Below are 17,872 nucleotides of genomic sequence, written 5' to 3'. Positions count from 1 at the left end.
GAAAAAACTGTATAATAGAAAAGTTGTAGATAATAAAAAAATCTACAACTTTTATACAAGCCACTTTGTGACATAACCTTAAAGTTTTCAAGAAAATCGCGAAAAATTGCTGTTTTTCAATTTTTTTGTTTTTTATTTTTCATTTTCGGACAAATACGGCAATTTTGATCAAACTTGGCAAAAAGATACTATCATGTGTCCTTAAAAACCATAAATTTTTTCAGATCGAAATATTGAAAATTTTTCGAAATATTAAGTTTTAAAAAAAAAATTACGTTTTTTTCAAATAAAATTTGTCCTTCAAAAAATTGTCGTAGGAGGTTTATCCAGGTCTCATTTTGTTTGTTTTTATTCACTTTCAGATAAAATAAAAAAATAATAGACTTGCCATTTAAAAATGTGCTCAAAAATGCAAAAAACTAAAAAAAATTTTTTTTCTAAAAAATTTTTACAATAATTGTTAAGAATTTGTTTAAATTTTTTAAAAAACAAAAAATCTGATTACACCATTGAATTCTACGGGAAAAGATACAAAAAAATAATAATTTCTAGATAATATTACTATAAACATTCGATTGCATTGATATACTTAATACTCCGGCTACTAAGGGGCGTGGGATCTCATTGATTTTACTATTTTTACGATTAAATTTCACAATACTTAATATTTTACAATGTGCTGAGTCTATTTTCGAAGGTTACTGTGCCCAAATTCGCTTTCTTCAAGGCCGTATGACTACATTTTTGGCAAAATAGACAGTTTTTCCTAATTTTCCAAAAAAAGTTAATACATTACCGGCTTACCAACTTATAATAATGCATTTTAATATTTTTAAAACTGAAATAATCAATCACAGTATTTGATTGGATGGTATAACAGAAAAAATACACAATAAATTTTATGAAAAAAAGGAATGTTTGAAATTATTTATTATTAAATGTATTACAATCAATGTGTTTTATTAAAGTAAATAATTAAAATTATCATTTTCTTATCTAAAATATTTTTTTATTAACTTTATTTATAAAAATCTATTAAGCTAATCTCGGTCTTTTCACTAAATTCATGGCTGCATCGTCATCCTGTAATTGATCGTTCGATTCTATTTCTTCTTGATCATCATTAAAATCTTCTCCATCGCTAAATTGCTCAGACTCTACATTTTCTTGATCTAAGGAAATACTTGGTTGCTCGAATGCATGCACAGTGTCTTCAGAATCACTAACATCATCTTCAATTACTTGTACATTGGAGCATTTTCCTGTGTGTTCACATTGTGTGCACAATACGGTGCATTTCAAACCGTGTTTACGACATCCACAACGGTTGCTGGAACAATTTGTTTTGCAACTACAAGATATTTTTTTTAATAGCTCTTTAGGTATTAGTGAGATGTCTGTAAAACGAAGCACGACCATTTTAGAGTTATTCACAACTACTTCTTTCCAGCCCCACTTCGTCGCATTCATTTCATTTCCAAGCCACTTTTGAAGCTGATAATACGATCTGCATGAGTATTGTGTAGCTGCTACAACAGTTGGTGGTAATTTTTCTAATTGAAATGTTGTCTTTGCAGTCAATACTTTGTATCGCTGAAATCTTAAATCGTCTAGAGATGATGTGGTATCCTAAGCGTTATAAACTGATGCAATTAAAGCGCAACCATTTCGAGCAATAGTTCTTGGATCTGTATTGGGCTCGTAAAAAGGTTTTATTAAATCTGATAAGCTCCGAGTTTTTATAAGCAAATCGACCGTGGTTTTTTTACCTTTACCTGTAAAACCAGATATGGTATCGCATCCAGTGAAGCAATGTAAAAAAGCGGCAATAGACCGATAACATTCAAACTTAAAACTGTATGAAGAGTAAATACTGTCACTTACATTGCCTCCTCCTGCTTTAAGGAAAAAAATCGGTGCATTTGCCGAATTGAATTGATTCAACAAAACTAAAAGGTCAATATCTTGGCCAACTACAACAACAGTTTTTTTATATTCGTCAACTCCTGTTGCGACAACTTGTTGTCCTGTTGTTACAACTTTACGGGTGAAGTAGCCACCATCGATAATATGTATTACATTTTCGATACTAGGGAAAACTTCAATAGTCGTGAAGTAATCAAACAGTTGCGATTTAACATTTTTCTTGAAACCGTTTTCGGTAAAAAGTGATAGCGGGAACGGAGCCAGTTCAAACTTCAGATAGTTTTTCATGTCAGCTGTGCTACTTATGTTAACGCATAACCGTTGAAATAATAATAATGGACTTATCGCAACCGTTTCATCACTTACTTTTATTGATGATTGAACACTTTTCAGTGATAAGACTCTGTTTTTTCTTGTAAATTTGACACTTTCAAAATCCTTATCTATTATCGATTTGATTGACTTCATACCCATTTCGTATGCTTTAAGGCAGTTGATAGAATCATTTCTAACAATTCCAGAAAATATAGACATAATATTTGTCGACTCTGGAAATGGATTATATCTCTTGAAAAATTCTATTAATTTATTAAGATCTATAGCATCTCTCTTGATCCTACTGTCTGTCGAATCAACATGTTGTTCAAAAGTTGAATAAGAAACGTTGCAAAAGTTTTCCATTTCGTTGCAAACTTCAATCAGAATTATCATAGTTAAAACAAATTTTAATAATATATATATATATATGTACATTTATATGTGTATACATATATATGTGTATATATAATATTGGATAGCTAAACGACCTTCGACATTTCAGTGGTTCTCAGTTGTAATTTCGGTAGCTATCCTATTCAAAAAACGAAAATTAACTTTTTTTTTTAAATTTACAACCTAACAAAGTATTTTAGGGAAAAATTATTAAGAATATAAAATGTGTTGGACTAAAAACTTTGTAAAAATAGCTTCAGTGGTAAGCCGATAATGTATTATTTTTCTGGAAAATTAGGAAAAACTGTCTATTTTGCCAAAAATTCAGTCATACGGCCTTGAAGAAAGCGACTTTGGGTACAGTAACCTTCGAAAATAGACTCAGCACATTGTAAAATATTAAGTAATGTGAAATTTAATCGTAAAAATAGTAAAATCAATGAGATCCCACGCCCCTTAGTAACCGGAGTATTAAGTATATCAATGCAATCGAATGTTTATAGTAATATTATCAAGAAATTAACTTTACGATCAAATAACAAAATATATGTTTTTTTGTATTTTGTCCCGTAGAATTCAATGGTGTAATCAGAGTTTTTGTTTTTTAAAAAATTTAAACAAATTCTTAACAATTATTGTAAAATTTTTTTTGAAAAAAAAATTTTTTTAGTTTTTTGCATTTTTGAGCACATTTTTAAACGGCAAGTCTATGTTTTTTAATTTTATCTAAAAGTAGATAAAAAACAAACAAAATGAGACCTGGATGAACCTCCTACGATGATTTTTTGAAGGACAAATTTTAATTGAAAAAAACGTATTTATTTTTTTAAAACTTAATATCTCGGAAAATTTTCAATATTTCGGTCTAAAAAAATTTGTAGTTTTTAAGGACACATGAAAGTATCTTTTTGCCAAGCTTGATCAAAATCAGTGTGTTTGTCCGAAAATGAAAAAAAAAAAACAAAAAAATTAAAAAACAGCAATTTTTCGCGATTTTCTTGAAAATTTTGATGTTATGTCAAAAAGTGGCTTCTATAAAAGTTGTAGATTTTTTTATTATCTACAACTTTTCCATTATACATTTTTTTCTTTGACGTCAACTTTCGCCGCAAATCCAAAAGGTACAATTTTTCACCCCTTTTCACCCCCCCAAAACTTTACTTTCCTTAACCTGCTCCTGCATGAATTTTTTTCTCGTTCCTGATACCCTCCCAAACCTGTTCCCGTCGTTAGTTTTCAGATAACAATTTTTTCCTTTTTTGCTTAAAATTGGTACAATTCGCCTGGACTAGTTTGCGCCATAAACCCTAATCCGAAAATTATTAGATTTTGAGATACAGGGTGATAACATTTCAAGAAAAAATCTTATTTTTCAGGATAAATTTGACATTCCTGTAGATATTTTTCTAAAAATTAGTAGATAGTTTTTAGGCATCTAGTACTATTTTCTAATACATAATTAAATTTTTTATTTTACCAGTGGCGTCCATGCGGGCAAGAACCTAGTTAACGCTCTTAATAAAATGGTCCGCCAGTACTTTTTCAAAAATCCTCATTTAATTTAGTGTAAATTTTGTCTCTTTCGCTTTTTTTTCTCCGACGTACCGTAAAAAAATAAAAACCATAATTCAAAATTTATCTCTCACTAAAATTTAAATTTTGGTTTTATCCGTTTGATAATATTTACGGTATATATTATACGGAAAAACTATTTCTTGCTTTTCACGTGGCATAATCTACAGGGATATCAAATTTATCGTGAAAAAATAATTTTTAATTTTATCACCCTGTATCTCAAGACCTAATGATTTTCGGATCGGGGTTTATTCCGCAAACTTGCCGATTTTGAGGCCTTCTACAACCCCTCTAAATTTGTTTCAAAAATTATGAAACACCCTGTATAAGTGTGCAATAAAAGACAAAAAATAAATATCAGAAAAGATTAACTTTTTTTATTTTTGTTTATACGTTAAAACCGGTATAGATTAAAAAATATTCAGACAAAATGCAAACCTCTATAAAATATTTAAAATTTTATTATTTAAGAAAAAATTAACAATACTATTTCTCTCAAAATAAATAATTAAATAAAATAAGCCAATAAATTGCTTTATTCATTAGCCTTTCAAGAACATAACAATATGTAATATTTTCTATTTTTTTTTTATGGGATCAGTGTAGCCATGCAGCAAGTTGTATTTTTGTAATATAATCCTCTTTTTAGGACTAATTTAGACACTCACAAACGACTACCCTATTTTGGGGACTCGAACTTAGGGCCTGACACGACTGCTAGGCAAGCATTTTTATTTATTTCTTGTTAACATTTAAATTTAAAAACACCTATGTATTAAACGTAAAATTAAATATTTTTAGCCTTTTATGAATAAACTATACCCATAGCTACCAATAGGCTTTATTTGAAATTATTACTCATGAAATAAAAGTCAAATTTAAAGTAAGAAATGAGCTGAAAAAAATTATTCTTTTGCTAACCAAAATCTCATTATAGCATCTACTAGTAACATTGAGCATAATGTCATGATTTGTATTCTATTAGACCTCTATTATACTTTTTACAATTAGCAAAGAAACTGCCTAAATGGATTTCTCTATAACAGAAAATCTATGACTATAACTGAGATATATCATATGATTTGGTAAATACCAATAAGGGTGTTAAATATTAATTCTTTAACAAAATTAATAATAGCTTTATTTAAATAATGATCTAAGTTATAGTGACACTCAGGTTTTCAGTCAATTGCTATTTATGGGTTAGTATTAGTGATACCAGTGACAAGAAGCAAATCAAACAAGAACAAATGTGGCGTTTGCTGAGCTTCATGTCACATATCTTGAATTAAAATAGAACATAGATACTTGAATAGATTATGTTGATATCTTTTAATTCAAACCAGAAAAAAATGGTTCCTTAGATTAATCTGTATCATTCGTACTTGACAGTGATGTCCATACAGATAGTTTTGAAGTAGAAGATACAAACAAATGATTCTGTCAATCATCCATATTACTATAATTGATGCATTCTCATTTAGTGAATATTATGAGTAATGCTATTTAGGGCAACTTTGTCTTGTTAAGATCGATTTCCTAAGATATTCATGCAAAAAACAGCGCCTTAGCTCAATATGATTATAATAACCGCTAATTGCACGATTCAAGGTTACTGTTTTTTAAGAATGTAATTTTCCTTGATCAGGTCTGATGATGCCTTTAGGGGCCAAACACGTGTAACCTATTCTCAATTTAAATATAAGTTCGAGGCTTTTGACCAAACTTGTAGTTTTTTTAGACTAACTTGTCCTATGGTTGGAATCTTTATCGCCACACTTAATTCACAAAACAGTTTAAATAAAGAAATATTAATATGTCATATTTCTTATCCTTAATAGGTTATTTTCTGGAATGCTACTAAAAAAACTTCAAAATTGTTGTAAGGTTTGAAAAATGATTTGCTGGAAAATACTACAAAACTAAAAGAGAACTCTGCCACACTAAAAGAGAATTTATAACAGGGTGGAAAAAAGATTTTGAAATATAAGAAGGAATTAAAAGAAGAAATTTTGGAAAAATATTTTTTACTGGATAAGCGGATTCTTTCATTGGAGGAGAAAAGAATCCAGGATCTTCAAAACAAAATTACAACAGCCGTGGACAGCAAGAAGGAGCCTTGTAGCAATATGAAATCTATTGGGCTGGTGCGCCTCAAAATACCTCAATTAGATGATACTACATCATGGAATATTTATCAGCGTCAGTCTGAAGCGGCTATAAAAACAAACGGTTGTTCATCTAGATAGAAGGCGACTGCCTTTACATTGGTCATAAGAGCAAATGCTGCCGCTGCTATACTTCAAAAAATGTCTCCTCAGAGCAAGATGTCTACGACAACCTTGTGAGGCATTTGAAGATGCATTATGGCCAGCCACACCTTAAAACTTGTCCCAAAAAAAGGTCCTAGACGTCAGGAAAGCCCTTGAAAGAAATACATTGTATGTTTGATTCGACTGGTATATCCAGATATCCCGAAAACAATCATGGAACGTTTGGCAGTTAAAGCATCTCTGAATGGACTCCGCAATTATGAAATGAGACAGTACTTACTACAAGCACATCCACCTAAGCTAGTAGATGCGCTAACATGGTTCTTGAATTCGAACACGACATAAGAAACCCATCAGAAGGCACTAGTTCTACTCTCGCAAAACTAAGGAAGACCGATCGACGAGGTGATCGTCGATCTGTATTGTAACAAGAAGAGAGGCAACAAGAACCCTGTCCGGTTGGCTACAAGCATTGGCAGCGGGCAGAGCAGATTCTGAGGTCTTAAGAACCACAATCGTCGATGATACTTGGCAAAATGGGGATCTTATAAGAGACCAAGAGAAAGATCTCGATATCTAGATAGTCCTATCCTCGATAAAGGAAGGAAAGAAACTAACTTTAAAGAAGTTGCCAATGTCAAGTCATATTGGTCACAATCGGAGTCCATATTATTGGAAGATAGACTCTTGCAGCGGAAAATAGTTAACCACGCCGGCAAAAAGGAAAGATGGTAAATTATTATGTTAAAATGTCGGACTTCGGAGTTGCTGGAAAAAATCCATACTGGTGTGTCAGGGGGACATCTGGGATTAATAAAGACCCCGGGCAATATAAGGAAAAGATTTTACTGGACCAATAGCAAGGTAGCATATCTGCGACCAATAATGGGCCTAATAGAAAGTATAATGCATCATTATAACGTGGGAAGTCTCTTTGAAAGGATTGCTTATTGACGTTGCCGGTCCGTTTCCCGAATCCGAACTAGAGAATAAGTACATTGCAGTCATGATGGACTACTTCATCAAATGAACTGAAGAGTACCCTCTATAAGACCACGAAGCCTTAATAAAAGAATAGATCTTCCCATTTCGTGTACTTTTATAGCTACATTCAGACCAAGAATGAAATTTTGAATTAAGCTTGTTTCAAAACATCTACCAGACGCTTAAAATCAAGAAAACAAGAACTAACACCCGCAGTCAGATGAATAAATGAATAGAACCATTAATCAGTATTTGGCCGAAGTTGCCTCTAGCCAACAAAGAAACTGACATAATATTTTTTATCTGTTCCTGCTAGCTTATCGATCGACCATCCATGAAAACACAGGAGAGGCTGCGACTTCAATAGTAACGTCTCTTGGACAATCGGATATAGTTTCTCTAAGAACAGTATATTCCCAACTAATTTTAAGCACACGCTACTATAGAATAAAATTCAAATTTGGCGCTTTATTAAGCCGTTTCTGTTTAGTTCTATTTCATGACATGGAGAGGTCGCTATTGTCGTGGATTTTCTGTTATTGCAATGCACATTGGGAATAGGACGTTTAGTTCATTGAGCTGTTGCGAGTGATTCTCAATTTTCTTTTTAGATTCGGAAAGTTTGATCCTTAGCGGCAAATAATTTTTTGTAATAAATAACTGACTTTTGTTTTACGAGTTTTGATTTCGTCACTATATGGTGTTTTGTGGTCGCGACGGTAAGCAAAAGCTTTATTTTAAGATGCCACAGTATAGTGCTGCAAGAAGGTTAGTACCTGAATTATATTTAAATTATCTAAAGATGCAAAATATTTCCGTAAAAGAATTTTATTTAAAAATAAAAAGTGACGCCCAGGCAAGTAATTTTTTTTGTTTTAGAAGGTGTAATGCTTAACCCAAAAATTACACAAGTTACACAAACAGATATTGAGCTTGTGTCCTAGTTGCACGACCGACGCCGACGCCCCGAAAGGCTAAAACTTAAAGAATAAAAATCGTCACTGTATAATATTAAAATAAAAGTGATTTTTTCCAAAAAATTCTTCTTTGTATATTATTATTCTAGCATGCCCTTTATAATAATAATAATATTAATAAACGACTTATTAATTAACTCGACGAAGGACAGCCAAAGCTGTTTGTTTAACCGAGCATACAGATATAAGCAATAAAAGGGTATTTTGACGTGTGATACGATCATGAGTTGAGAATCTAAAAGTTAAATCTCTAAGATACTCAGGCGCTCTATTAGAGATGATTCTATGAAGAAAGCATGCGAAGTGTACCGTCTCTCGATCCTGCATATTTAACCACTTCAGTGCAGACAACTTGTATCTGACGTGATCACGGGCCCTTAAATTGTAAATAAAACGTGTAAATGAATTCTGCAAGTGTTTTTTTTTTTTTTTTTTGATGTTACATCCAGGGCTGGGTAATATTACAAAATTACAATAAGCAGTATGAGAGAGAACCAATGTTTTGCATAAAACCTCTCTCAACGGCAGTTCGAGTGTATCTTTACTTTTGTACAGATTCTGCAATGACATATACGACCTTGGAGGACCCTTGCCAATTGGCTGCGAAATCGTAACTTAGAATCAATTATGATGCCGAGATTCTTACATTCTCTCACGATCGGGATTGGAGTTTGAGATACATGAATAGCCAAATTATTCGTTGCCCACTCATGATCAGGACCAATGTGTATTACGACTGACTTCGACGGATTCAGTCACAACCCAATATTTTTGAAATATTCAGCTACTGACTCTAAACACTCATTCAATCGAAGAACAGCTTCGTCCGCACTTACTTTAGAAAAACTGGTATATATTTGGGTGTCATCTGCGTATCGTTGAATTATACAATTATTGACAATAGAATTCATGTCACACGCATAAATAACAAACAGCAAGGGTCCCAAAATCGATCCCTGTGGTACGCCTTTAGTCAAAGGAATCAAAGATGATTCCCCATCCTCAAAACGCACGTATAAATCTTATTAACCTTATATCCTATAAATATCCGAAAAACGTAAATATTGTTGTTCCATACACATCCACTGGACAGCCAATAAGTCTCCCGTACGTTTATGGTACTATCTTGGGATAGTCCCATTTGTGTTCCATACTACTACAAAAGCACGTCTCTGGGACATCCCAAAGATTTCACGAGATGTAAAAGAACGTTCCTGGGATTTATACTATGTCTTATTTTCGGGTCACTGGGACGTCCAAGGGACCGACTTATGCTAGGCAAGGGCTAAAGCTCGACCTATTTACTTGAACCGACTAGATCCTTATTATGGATTCCACGGAGATGCAGAGCTGTGGCAAATATAACCAGAATTAGATTTGACAATCGATGAGTTCATGTTTCTGATAGCCGCAAGTCTAGAAGAATAACAGTGATCTTCAGGTCTACGTGCAAGTTCTAGTGTGCTATTACCTCAACGTCGTTTTCTGGAGAAAAGCGTGGATTGTTATTTTTACGAGAGATCCTGTTGCAATTGGAGAACCTTAATCCGATATCGACATCTACCATCTTTGGGATCATTTCGGGACAAAATGACCTTAGCGGGTGGGTAATGTAACGCCGAGTATATCAGCTGTTCTTCCAGAATCATCGCGGTGACACAAGCGGACGCACCGCACGACATCTCTGGACGCGTTGAAGGTTAGCGAATCTTCCGGAACCATGATCTGGCGAATATATAACGCCGTGCCGACAAAAGTTCAGTTCGGAGTATTGGCGCGACTTTTAAAGCGGACATAAATGGCAGTAAATAAAAATAGTATAAATATATTTTTAGTAGTCGTAAGTGATCGTGTTTAGGATGTATGTATAAAAAAAATCAGTTGGTTTTTTATGCATCGAGTATCTTAATTCACACTTAACGAACGATAAAAATTCTACAGCATACTCCCAACAAAGTTCTTCTTTATTATTACTAACACTATTATTACTTTATTCTATAAAAATAAAAATATTAATTTTCCTTTACCTGCCGCTTCACACTGGACGAGCTATCGCTGAGACTACCAACGGAGGTGCCGGATTTCCTGGTGCGTTGGTTCTTGATGCCGCCCCTTATCGCGCCGATGGGGGCGGCGGCGCTCAGGGCCCCTAATGAGGCCGCCTGCTGATGGTGCGTGTGTGCCTCCAAACCAGACGTCACCACTGGTTCAATCTCTTCTGCCACCGCAACACCCTATTAATAAAAAAATCAATCAATGATTCAGGAATTAATTTTAAAATTGTATCTACTTTTATTTTTAGATACTTTAGATTATAATGCCTCAAAATTAAGTAAAGGAGATCTTGGGGGTCGCAACCCACACTCAAAATCAACAAATGATGAAAATCATTTATAACTTTTTTTGCGATAACCAATAAAACATGTATGGTATGTTATCCAATAATGAGTTGCAAGAAAGCAGTAACAACAGAAAAAGCTTTTTCTTTTTCGTTACACACATTTTCCTAAGTAAGCTTTTTATAGCAAATCACTAAATTCTATTAATTTTACTCTTAATTTTCTCCTTTATTTATGAAACTAGCACGCCTTGGATAATAAAAATTTTAACCCTACATCTGACAATTAACACTGAGGATGCGACAGCGTTTCGTCTGCATATAATTTTTAAAAATTGCTAAACGACTTTTTTGCAATAAAAAACATATACAGTGCTTTTCTTTAATGTCACCCTTCCTTCTTTATTTTTTGAACGGATCAATTCAAAATATTGAAACTTGAGGTAATGCAATTGATGAATGAATAGTATATTTTAAAGCAAAACTGACATATGAAAGTTTCAAGATGGCTGGGCGCCATCTTGGAAAAAAAATTAAATGGAAAGGGTGATTTTGTGGCACATCGTTTTAAAGCTCCTGACGAGTACTTATATAACCCTATAATATAAATTTAATATCTTTACATACTACAAAAGGGTGGTAAATTTTTGTTGTTGTTTTAACAGTGATGAAAATATCAGTACAAAAACAAATATCATTGTGTAGTTAAAATATTCTCATTTAGTTTTCGGTTTTAGTAGTAGTATTGGATTTACGACAGACAATAACCAATATTTGTAGAAATATGGATGTTAGTGTATTTGAAAATGTTCGGTGTGAAATTTCGGACCGACTGTTTGTGTGTCAAGAAGTTCAAGGCAACAATTTCCAGCATCTTCTCAATTGAACTCAATGTATTTATTCGATATATCAAGTTAAATGTTAATGTATTCAGGTAATTATTAAATGCACCACCATATTGTAGTAGGTAAAGATATTGAATTTATATTCTACGGTTATAAAGTACTCGTTAGAAGCTTCAAAATAATGTGCCACAAAACTACCCTTTTTATTTAGTTTTTTTTCAAGATGTTGACCAGCAGCCATTTGGAAAAATCTTTAAAATATTGCAGGAAAAGCAATATTCTATGAAGAAGAAATCAAAGTTTAGCTAAATTAATTGGATAGACGGAAATGAGATAAGTTATTTTTATATTTGACAAATAGTTTGAAGGAAGTTTTAGAAGCAGTAGAAATCATGTAGATTTTTCCTTACTGAGCGAGCCATAGAACGTATAAGATAAACATAGATTTTATGTCTTCCAATTCCCTTAATAGATAGTTTATTATCATTTTTAAGATTATTATTGGTGATGAAAATTTATGTTTTTAGCTCTTTATTTTGTTAAGTTATGGAATAGTACAACTTCTGTGCGAAGGATTTAAGATTGTCTTATGTAAACCTCGTCTGTTCGCCAGCTCCCTATATTTACATTTCAGTAAGTAGCTGCAAGTATTATAGGTTTTCGATTATTTTTTAAAATACGCAATGTTAACTAAAAGTTACATCGCGAAAACTAGGAACATTCTTATTTATTCCTCATAAGTCAAAAGAAATGTAGGTTACAATACTAAATGTTATCTGCCTAAATCAAAAATTTTTCAGTCTGGTAAAGGAAATGGGACTTGCCAATGTAGAGTTTTGAAAGATTAAAACGATAAAACTGTGATTTTGATATATATATATATATATATATATATATATATATATATATATATATATATATATATCGTTTCGTCTGCATATAATTTTTAAAAATTGCTAAACGACTTTTTTCCAATAAAAAACATATACAGTGCTTTTCTTTAATGTCACCCTTCCTTCTTTATTTTTTGAACGGATCAATTCAAAATATTGAAACTTGAGGTAATGCAATTGATGAATGAATAGTATATTTTAAAGCAAAAGTGACATATGAAAGTTTCAAGATGGCTGGGCGCCATCTTGGAAAAAAAATTAAATGGAAAGGGTGATTTTGTGGCACATCGTTTTAAAGCTCCTGACGAGTACTTATATAACCCTATAATATAAATTCAATATCTTTACATACTACAAAAGGGTGGTAAATTTTTGTTGTTGTTTTAACAGTGATGAAAATATCAGTACAAAAACAAATATCATTGTGTAGTTAAAATATTCTCATTTAGTTTTCGGTTTTAGTAGTAGTAGTTTAAAATAGTCAATTCTCATCCATTAGAAGAAAAAATCGAAGCGATTTTTATTTACGATGAGACGCGTAACCTTCACGAAACCTGAAGGATTTTCAACAATCGTTTCCCGAATTGTCCTATTTGTAGAAAATATTTACGGAAATTCTTATTTAAATTTACACCTACTGGAAGTTTTAACAACAAAAAGCTTCCAGGATATTTGTCCATTTCGGAAGAAAAGCGAGTTCAAATAATTGGTGAGATGATACTTAATTCCTAATAATCAACTTCCTCCGTCTCAAATGAACATGTCCTTCTACTGTATGGAGACTTTTGAAAAGGAATAATTATCATCCGTACAAAATCCAAGTCAAGACAAGCAAATTTTGTTTTAAAAGATTCAGAGATTTGGTGGCCGCCAGCTTTTAGACAGTGGAGAAGGTAGTGGGAGAAATTTTAATAAGAGCGCCATTTGATTTAAATATTTTACACCAAACCCTGATATATCATGACGGTAATATAAGCCCCCCTTAATCAAGAAAATGATGACCTATATTTATGCTTGTACCTAGATCCTAAAAGCTAATAATAATTTGGGAAAAACTCAAATGACAATCTATAGTTCCACCAGATTGTTATAATCATCCAAGAATTTACATAGTCACTTCCATTTGTATTAGAAAAAAATTAAATTCCACTGAGATATTTAAATTTAGATAATTATTCAAAATGTAATACTGTAGTAATTTTAAATTAATAAAAAAATTGATAAAAGAATTAAGAGTTACTTGAGGTATGCTTAAGGCGAAAAATTAGTAAGGAAAAAAAAACAAATCTGCACTGAACTACTGTTCAAGGGGAAAATCCAAAACGTGATCACGTGTTGTTTACAAGAAGTATATGTTTGGAGCCTAATTCACAATACCTCCCTGGCCCTAAAATACCTTTTTCAAACTCTAGTCAAGTCACATTAATCTAAATAAAACTTTTAAATAGTAAGGTTCGAATTTAAAAGCCTAATAATGGTATGTTGGTGCAATAAAACCTGTTAACCAACAACCAACATTATGACTAAATATGTTATTTGTAGCAAATAGCCGATCCCTTACAAAGTGATCCAGGCTCAATGCCAAAATCAATTATGTCGATGCTCGATTCAAATGAAAACCCTCAGGTTAATATTAATAGACTTAGCAAGAACCCCTTAACGTTTTTGTTTTACATAAAAGAAAATAAACCCATAAAATTCCAATTAATAAATCAACCCCCAACCCTAAATCAAACCGTTCAATAAGAGAAAAATAAAATAAAATGTGCAAAAACTTGCGTATCCTCTAATCTCTTGTGTATTTTGGCTAAGGTAGCTTAACTCGACAGCCCTAGAACCAGTCAGCTACAACAAGGGTAACGACTACATGGGCAAGTCGATTTCAGGCAAGTTCCAATCCAAAATCGCAGAGCCACAGTACAATGCTCAGTCCAGGCTGTGTTGAGGCTCACTTAAGCCGGTATCCAACAGTGTTGGGATGACCAGAAGAAACCAGAGAATAGGAAGAGACCAGAGAATAGAGGAGAGAATGAGAAAAAGGGGAGGCCTCTAAAATAGAGGACAAAAAAAATCAGTAAAATAAACACAAAATCAATTCTATGGCAATTGCCAACATGTTGCTACATACCTAAAGTGGTGAGCGAGGCCTAGAGTCTCGTTTTGTGGTTCGAAAATTTCAAAATCCCATAAATGGTGTGGAAGCAGCCACTCAAATCCAAAAATATCAGGTCAATCTGAAATCCTCTCAGCTACAACTTCCCACTAGACGTTCATCAAATTAAACCCCAAAACTTGGGAGGAATATTTTTCCATTCAACCGAATTACTGGCAAGATGAACTTAAATTTTCCTTTTTTTTTAAACCACAAAATGTCGACTGTTCTTTCTGATAACGGGATGGCTACAGGCTAAACAAGGAACTCACAACTGACCAGACAGTGACAGGTGACACTGGCAGTGAACTTGTCACTCTCTCTCTTCGACACGATCTGACCCTGCCTCTTGGTGCAAACTACGCGGAGCCCTTACTCTATCAAAATAGAAATTCCGCAATACCACAGCAAAATGATACTGCTCGGATACTAAAACATGAAAAACTAACAACATTTTCCCAACGGGGCTACGAAATTCCAATTTTCCTCTTACGTCGCTCTGCCTGATTTATGACGCTCCGTCATCCGCCAAATAGAAACCAAACTTTAATGGGAAACAGCAACGCTGCCAAACCTCCACAACAACAAGTGTGTTAATAGTCATTACTGTCAATCGGCTAGTAGGGTTAGAAATCAGATGTCAAGGAACGTTTATTTACTAAAACTTGAAGAATTGAAGGGAAATATAGCAAGCAAAACTGGGGAGGCCAATTTCAAATCAATTAGGATACCTTGCCCAACATGATTCCGCTATAGAAGAAAGTATTTATAAGTTTTCCTACACTAACGGATCACCATCTAAAAGGTCATATTTACTCCACTCATAGCGCAATCTGTGGCACAACAGCACCCTCTAGAAGTCCCTCCATACCCCAGACATATACCGGCCTCATAGAAACTCTTGACAAATAAATCAAAGGTCAGAAAGTTCCCAACACCAGGTACATGAATAGGGACTAAGGAAACATAATACAACTAACTCCACAGAGGTGTGCTGACAGGATAGGGTAGGTAAATACATTCCTAAAAATAATCAAACCCCAAATTCCATTTATAAAACTGTAAATCACACAACCCTTCCAAGCCGATACCAAAACCCATAAACTTTTGCTCGAATTTATATGAAATCCCATGTTACATGCTTAGGGCAAAATCTGCATGTAACAAACTATGACGGAAACCATGGCACGGCACCTATCTCCATAATATTTGTTTAAGTGATGAATGTACATTTTTTCTCAACGGTAATGTTCATAGACAAATTTGTCGTTATCGGAGTGACACTAATTCTCACGTCTTCCGAGAACCTTATGCTCAATATCCAGAAAAAATTAACGTTAGAGCAGGCATATTGTAGGGCCTCTATTCATCAAATAAAATTTAACAGCGGAACTCTATTTGGATATGCTGGAAAATACTATTGACCCTCTAATCACCGAAATTGTCGAAACGAATCCTAATAAATTCGATATGGATATTGTATTCCAGCAAGATGGAGCTCCACCACAGTCTAGACAACTTCGGAACTATTTAGATAATAATTTCCCCGGTCGTTGGCTTGGCCGTCGAGGACCTGTGGAACGGCCAGCTCGCTCGCCAGATTTGATACCTCTTGACTTTTTTTATAGGGCTATTTGAAGCAAAAGGTGTACGAAACAGATCCTGCTTCAGTATTGGATTTACGACAGACAATAACCAATATTTGTAGAAATATGGATGTTAGTGTATTTGAAAATGTTCGGTGTGAAATTTCGGACCGACTGTTCGTGTGTCAAGAAGTTCAAGGCAACCATTTCCAGCATCTTCTCAATTGAACTTAATGTATTTATTCGGTATTCAGGTAATTATTAAATGCACCAACATATTGTAGTAGGTAAAGATATTGAATTTTAAATTCTACAGTTATAAAGTATTCGTCAGGAGCTTCAAAATAATGTGCCACAAAACCAATCTTTTTATTTAATTTTTTTCCAAGATGGCGCCCAAGAAAGGCAATATTCTAGGAAGAAGAAATCTAAGTTTAGCTAAATTAATTGATACACGGAAATGAGATATAGGTTATTTATATTTGACAAATAGTTTCAAGGAACATTTTCGGTAAAGGTTGATCAATTAAGCAGTAGAAATTATGTAGATTTTTTACTTACTGAGCGAGCCATAGAACGTATAAGATAAACATAGATTTCATGTCTTCCAATTCCCTTAATAGATAGTTATTATCATTTTTAAGATTATTATTAGTGATGAACATTTCTGTTTTTAGCTCTTTATTTTGTTAAGTTATGGAATAGTACAACTTCTGTGAGAAGGATTTAAAAAACCTCGTCTGCTCGCGAGCTGCGTATCTTTACATTTCAGTAAGTAGCTGCAAGTATTATAGGTTTTCGGTTATTTTTTAAAATACGCAACGTTAACTAAAAATCACATCGCGAAAACTAAAAACATCCTTATTTATTCCTCATAAGTCAAAAGAAATGTAGGTTACAATACTAAATGTTATCTGCCTAAACCAAAAATTTTTCAGTCTGAAAAAGGAAATGGGACTTTTCAATGTAGCATTTTAAAAGATTAAAACGATAATTTTGAAATATATATCCGAGGGAAACTAATAGTTAGTCAAGTTAGGTTTTATCACATTGTGCATCAGGAGGAAAGGGAACGTAATAATAAAAATTTTAGATGTTTAACTTACTTTGGAAATATTTCCCAGGGGGTGGCGAAATTCTTTAAACCTTTTAACATCTCAATCGCTTCTAAAACTTCTAATTCCGTAAAAAGAAATCTGGTTAAACCATTGGATAAGTCAGATCCGCTTTCGAAATCAGGAGTTTATAGTTTGCATTGTGCCGATTGCCCTACGATTTATGTGGGACAGTCCGGGAGGAAAATTTCAAGGTACAAGAACATCTAGGTCTGGTGAACAAGTTTGAAGCCATTGATACTGTCGAGACCAAGTCAGCGTTTGCCATTTATTTTCAACAAGTCATAATTTTTCCTACCCCAATAATGTGGTAGTGGTTTATGACTGAAAAAGCTGGATCTTCTAGAGAAGCTAGAGATTACAAGAGCGAAGAAGAGTCCAGTTTTGACTTGCGTTAACGACGTGTTCAATTTTGTACCGGGGCTCATTCTTAATAACATCTTGTAGTCCCCTCCTTTCTTTTCAAGCTATCGCATGAACATGTGGCCTAGCGCTCA

At 33.3% G+C, this 17,872-nt stretch overlaps 1 protein-coding gene across 1 annotated transcript in view; it reads right to left on the bottom strand.

Moving 5' to 3' along the window:
• LOC126745596 (voltage-dependent L-type calcium channel subunit beta-2) overlaps window positions 1-17,872 on the bottom strand; it is a 281,586-nt gene that overhangs the window by 228,257 nt on the left and 35,457 nt on the right. The window contains exon 2 of the mRNA XM_050453523.1: window positions 10,474-10,680. The gene's annotated coding sequence lies outside the window, so the exon portion shown is untranslated. The remainder of the gene's footprint in view (window positions 1-10,473; window positions 10,681-17,872) is intronic.

This window comes from Anthonomus grandis, chromosome 16 (genome assembly GCF_022605725.1).
Source record: "Anthonomus grandis grandis chromosome 16, icAntGran1.3, whole genome shotgun sequence".
NCBI classification, from domain to species: domain Eukaryota; kingdom Metazoa; phylum Arthropoda; class Insecta; order Coleoptera; family Curculionidae; genus Anthonomus; species Anthonomus grandis.
This window is presented reverse-complemented; position numbering and strand designations above follow the sequence as displayed.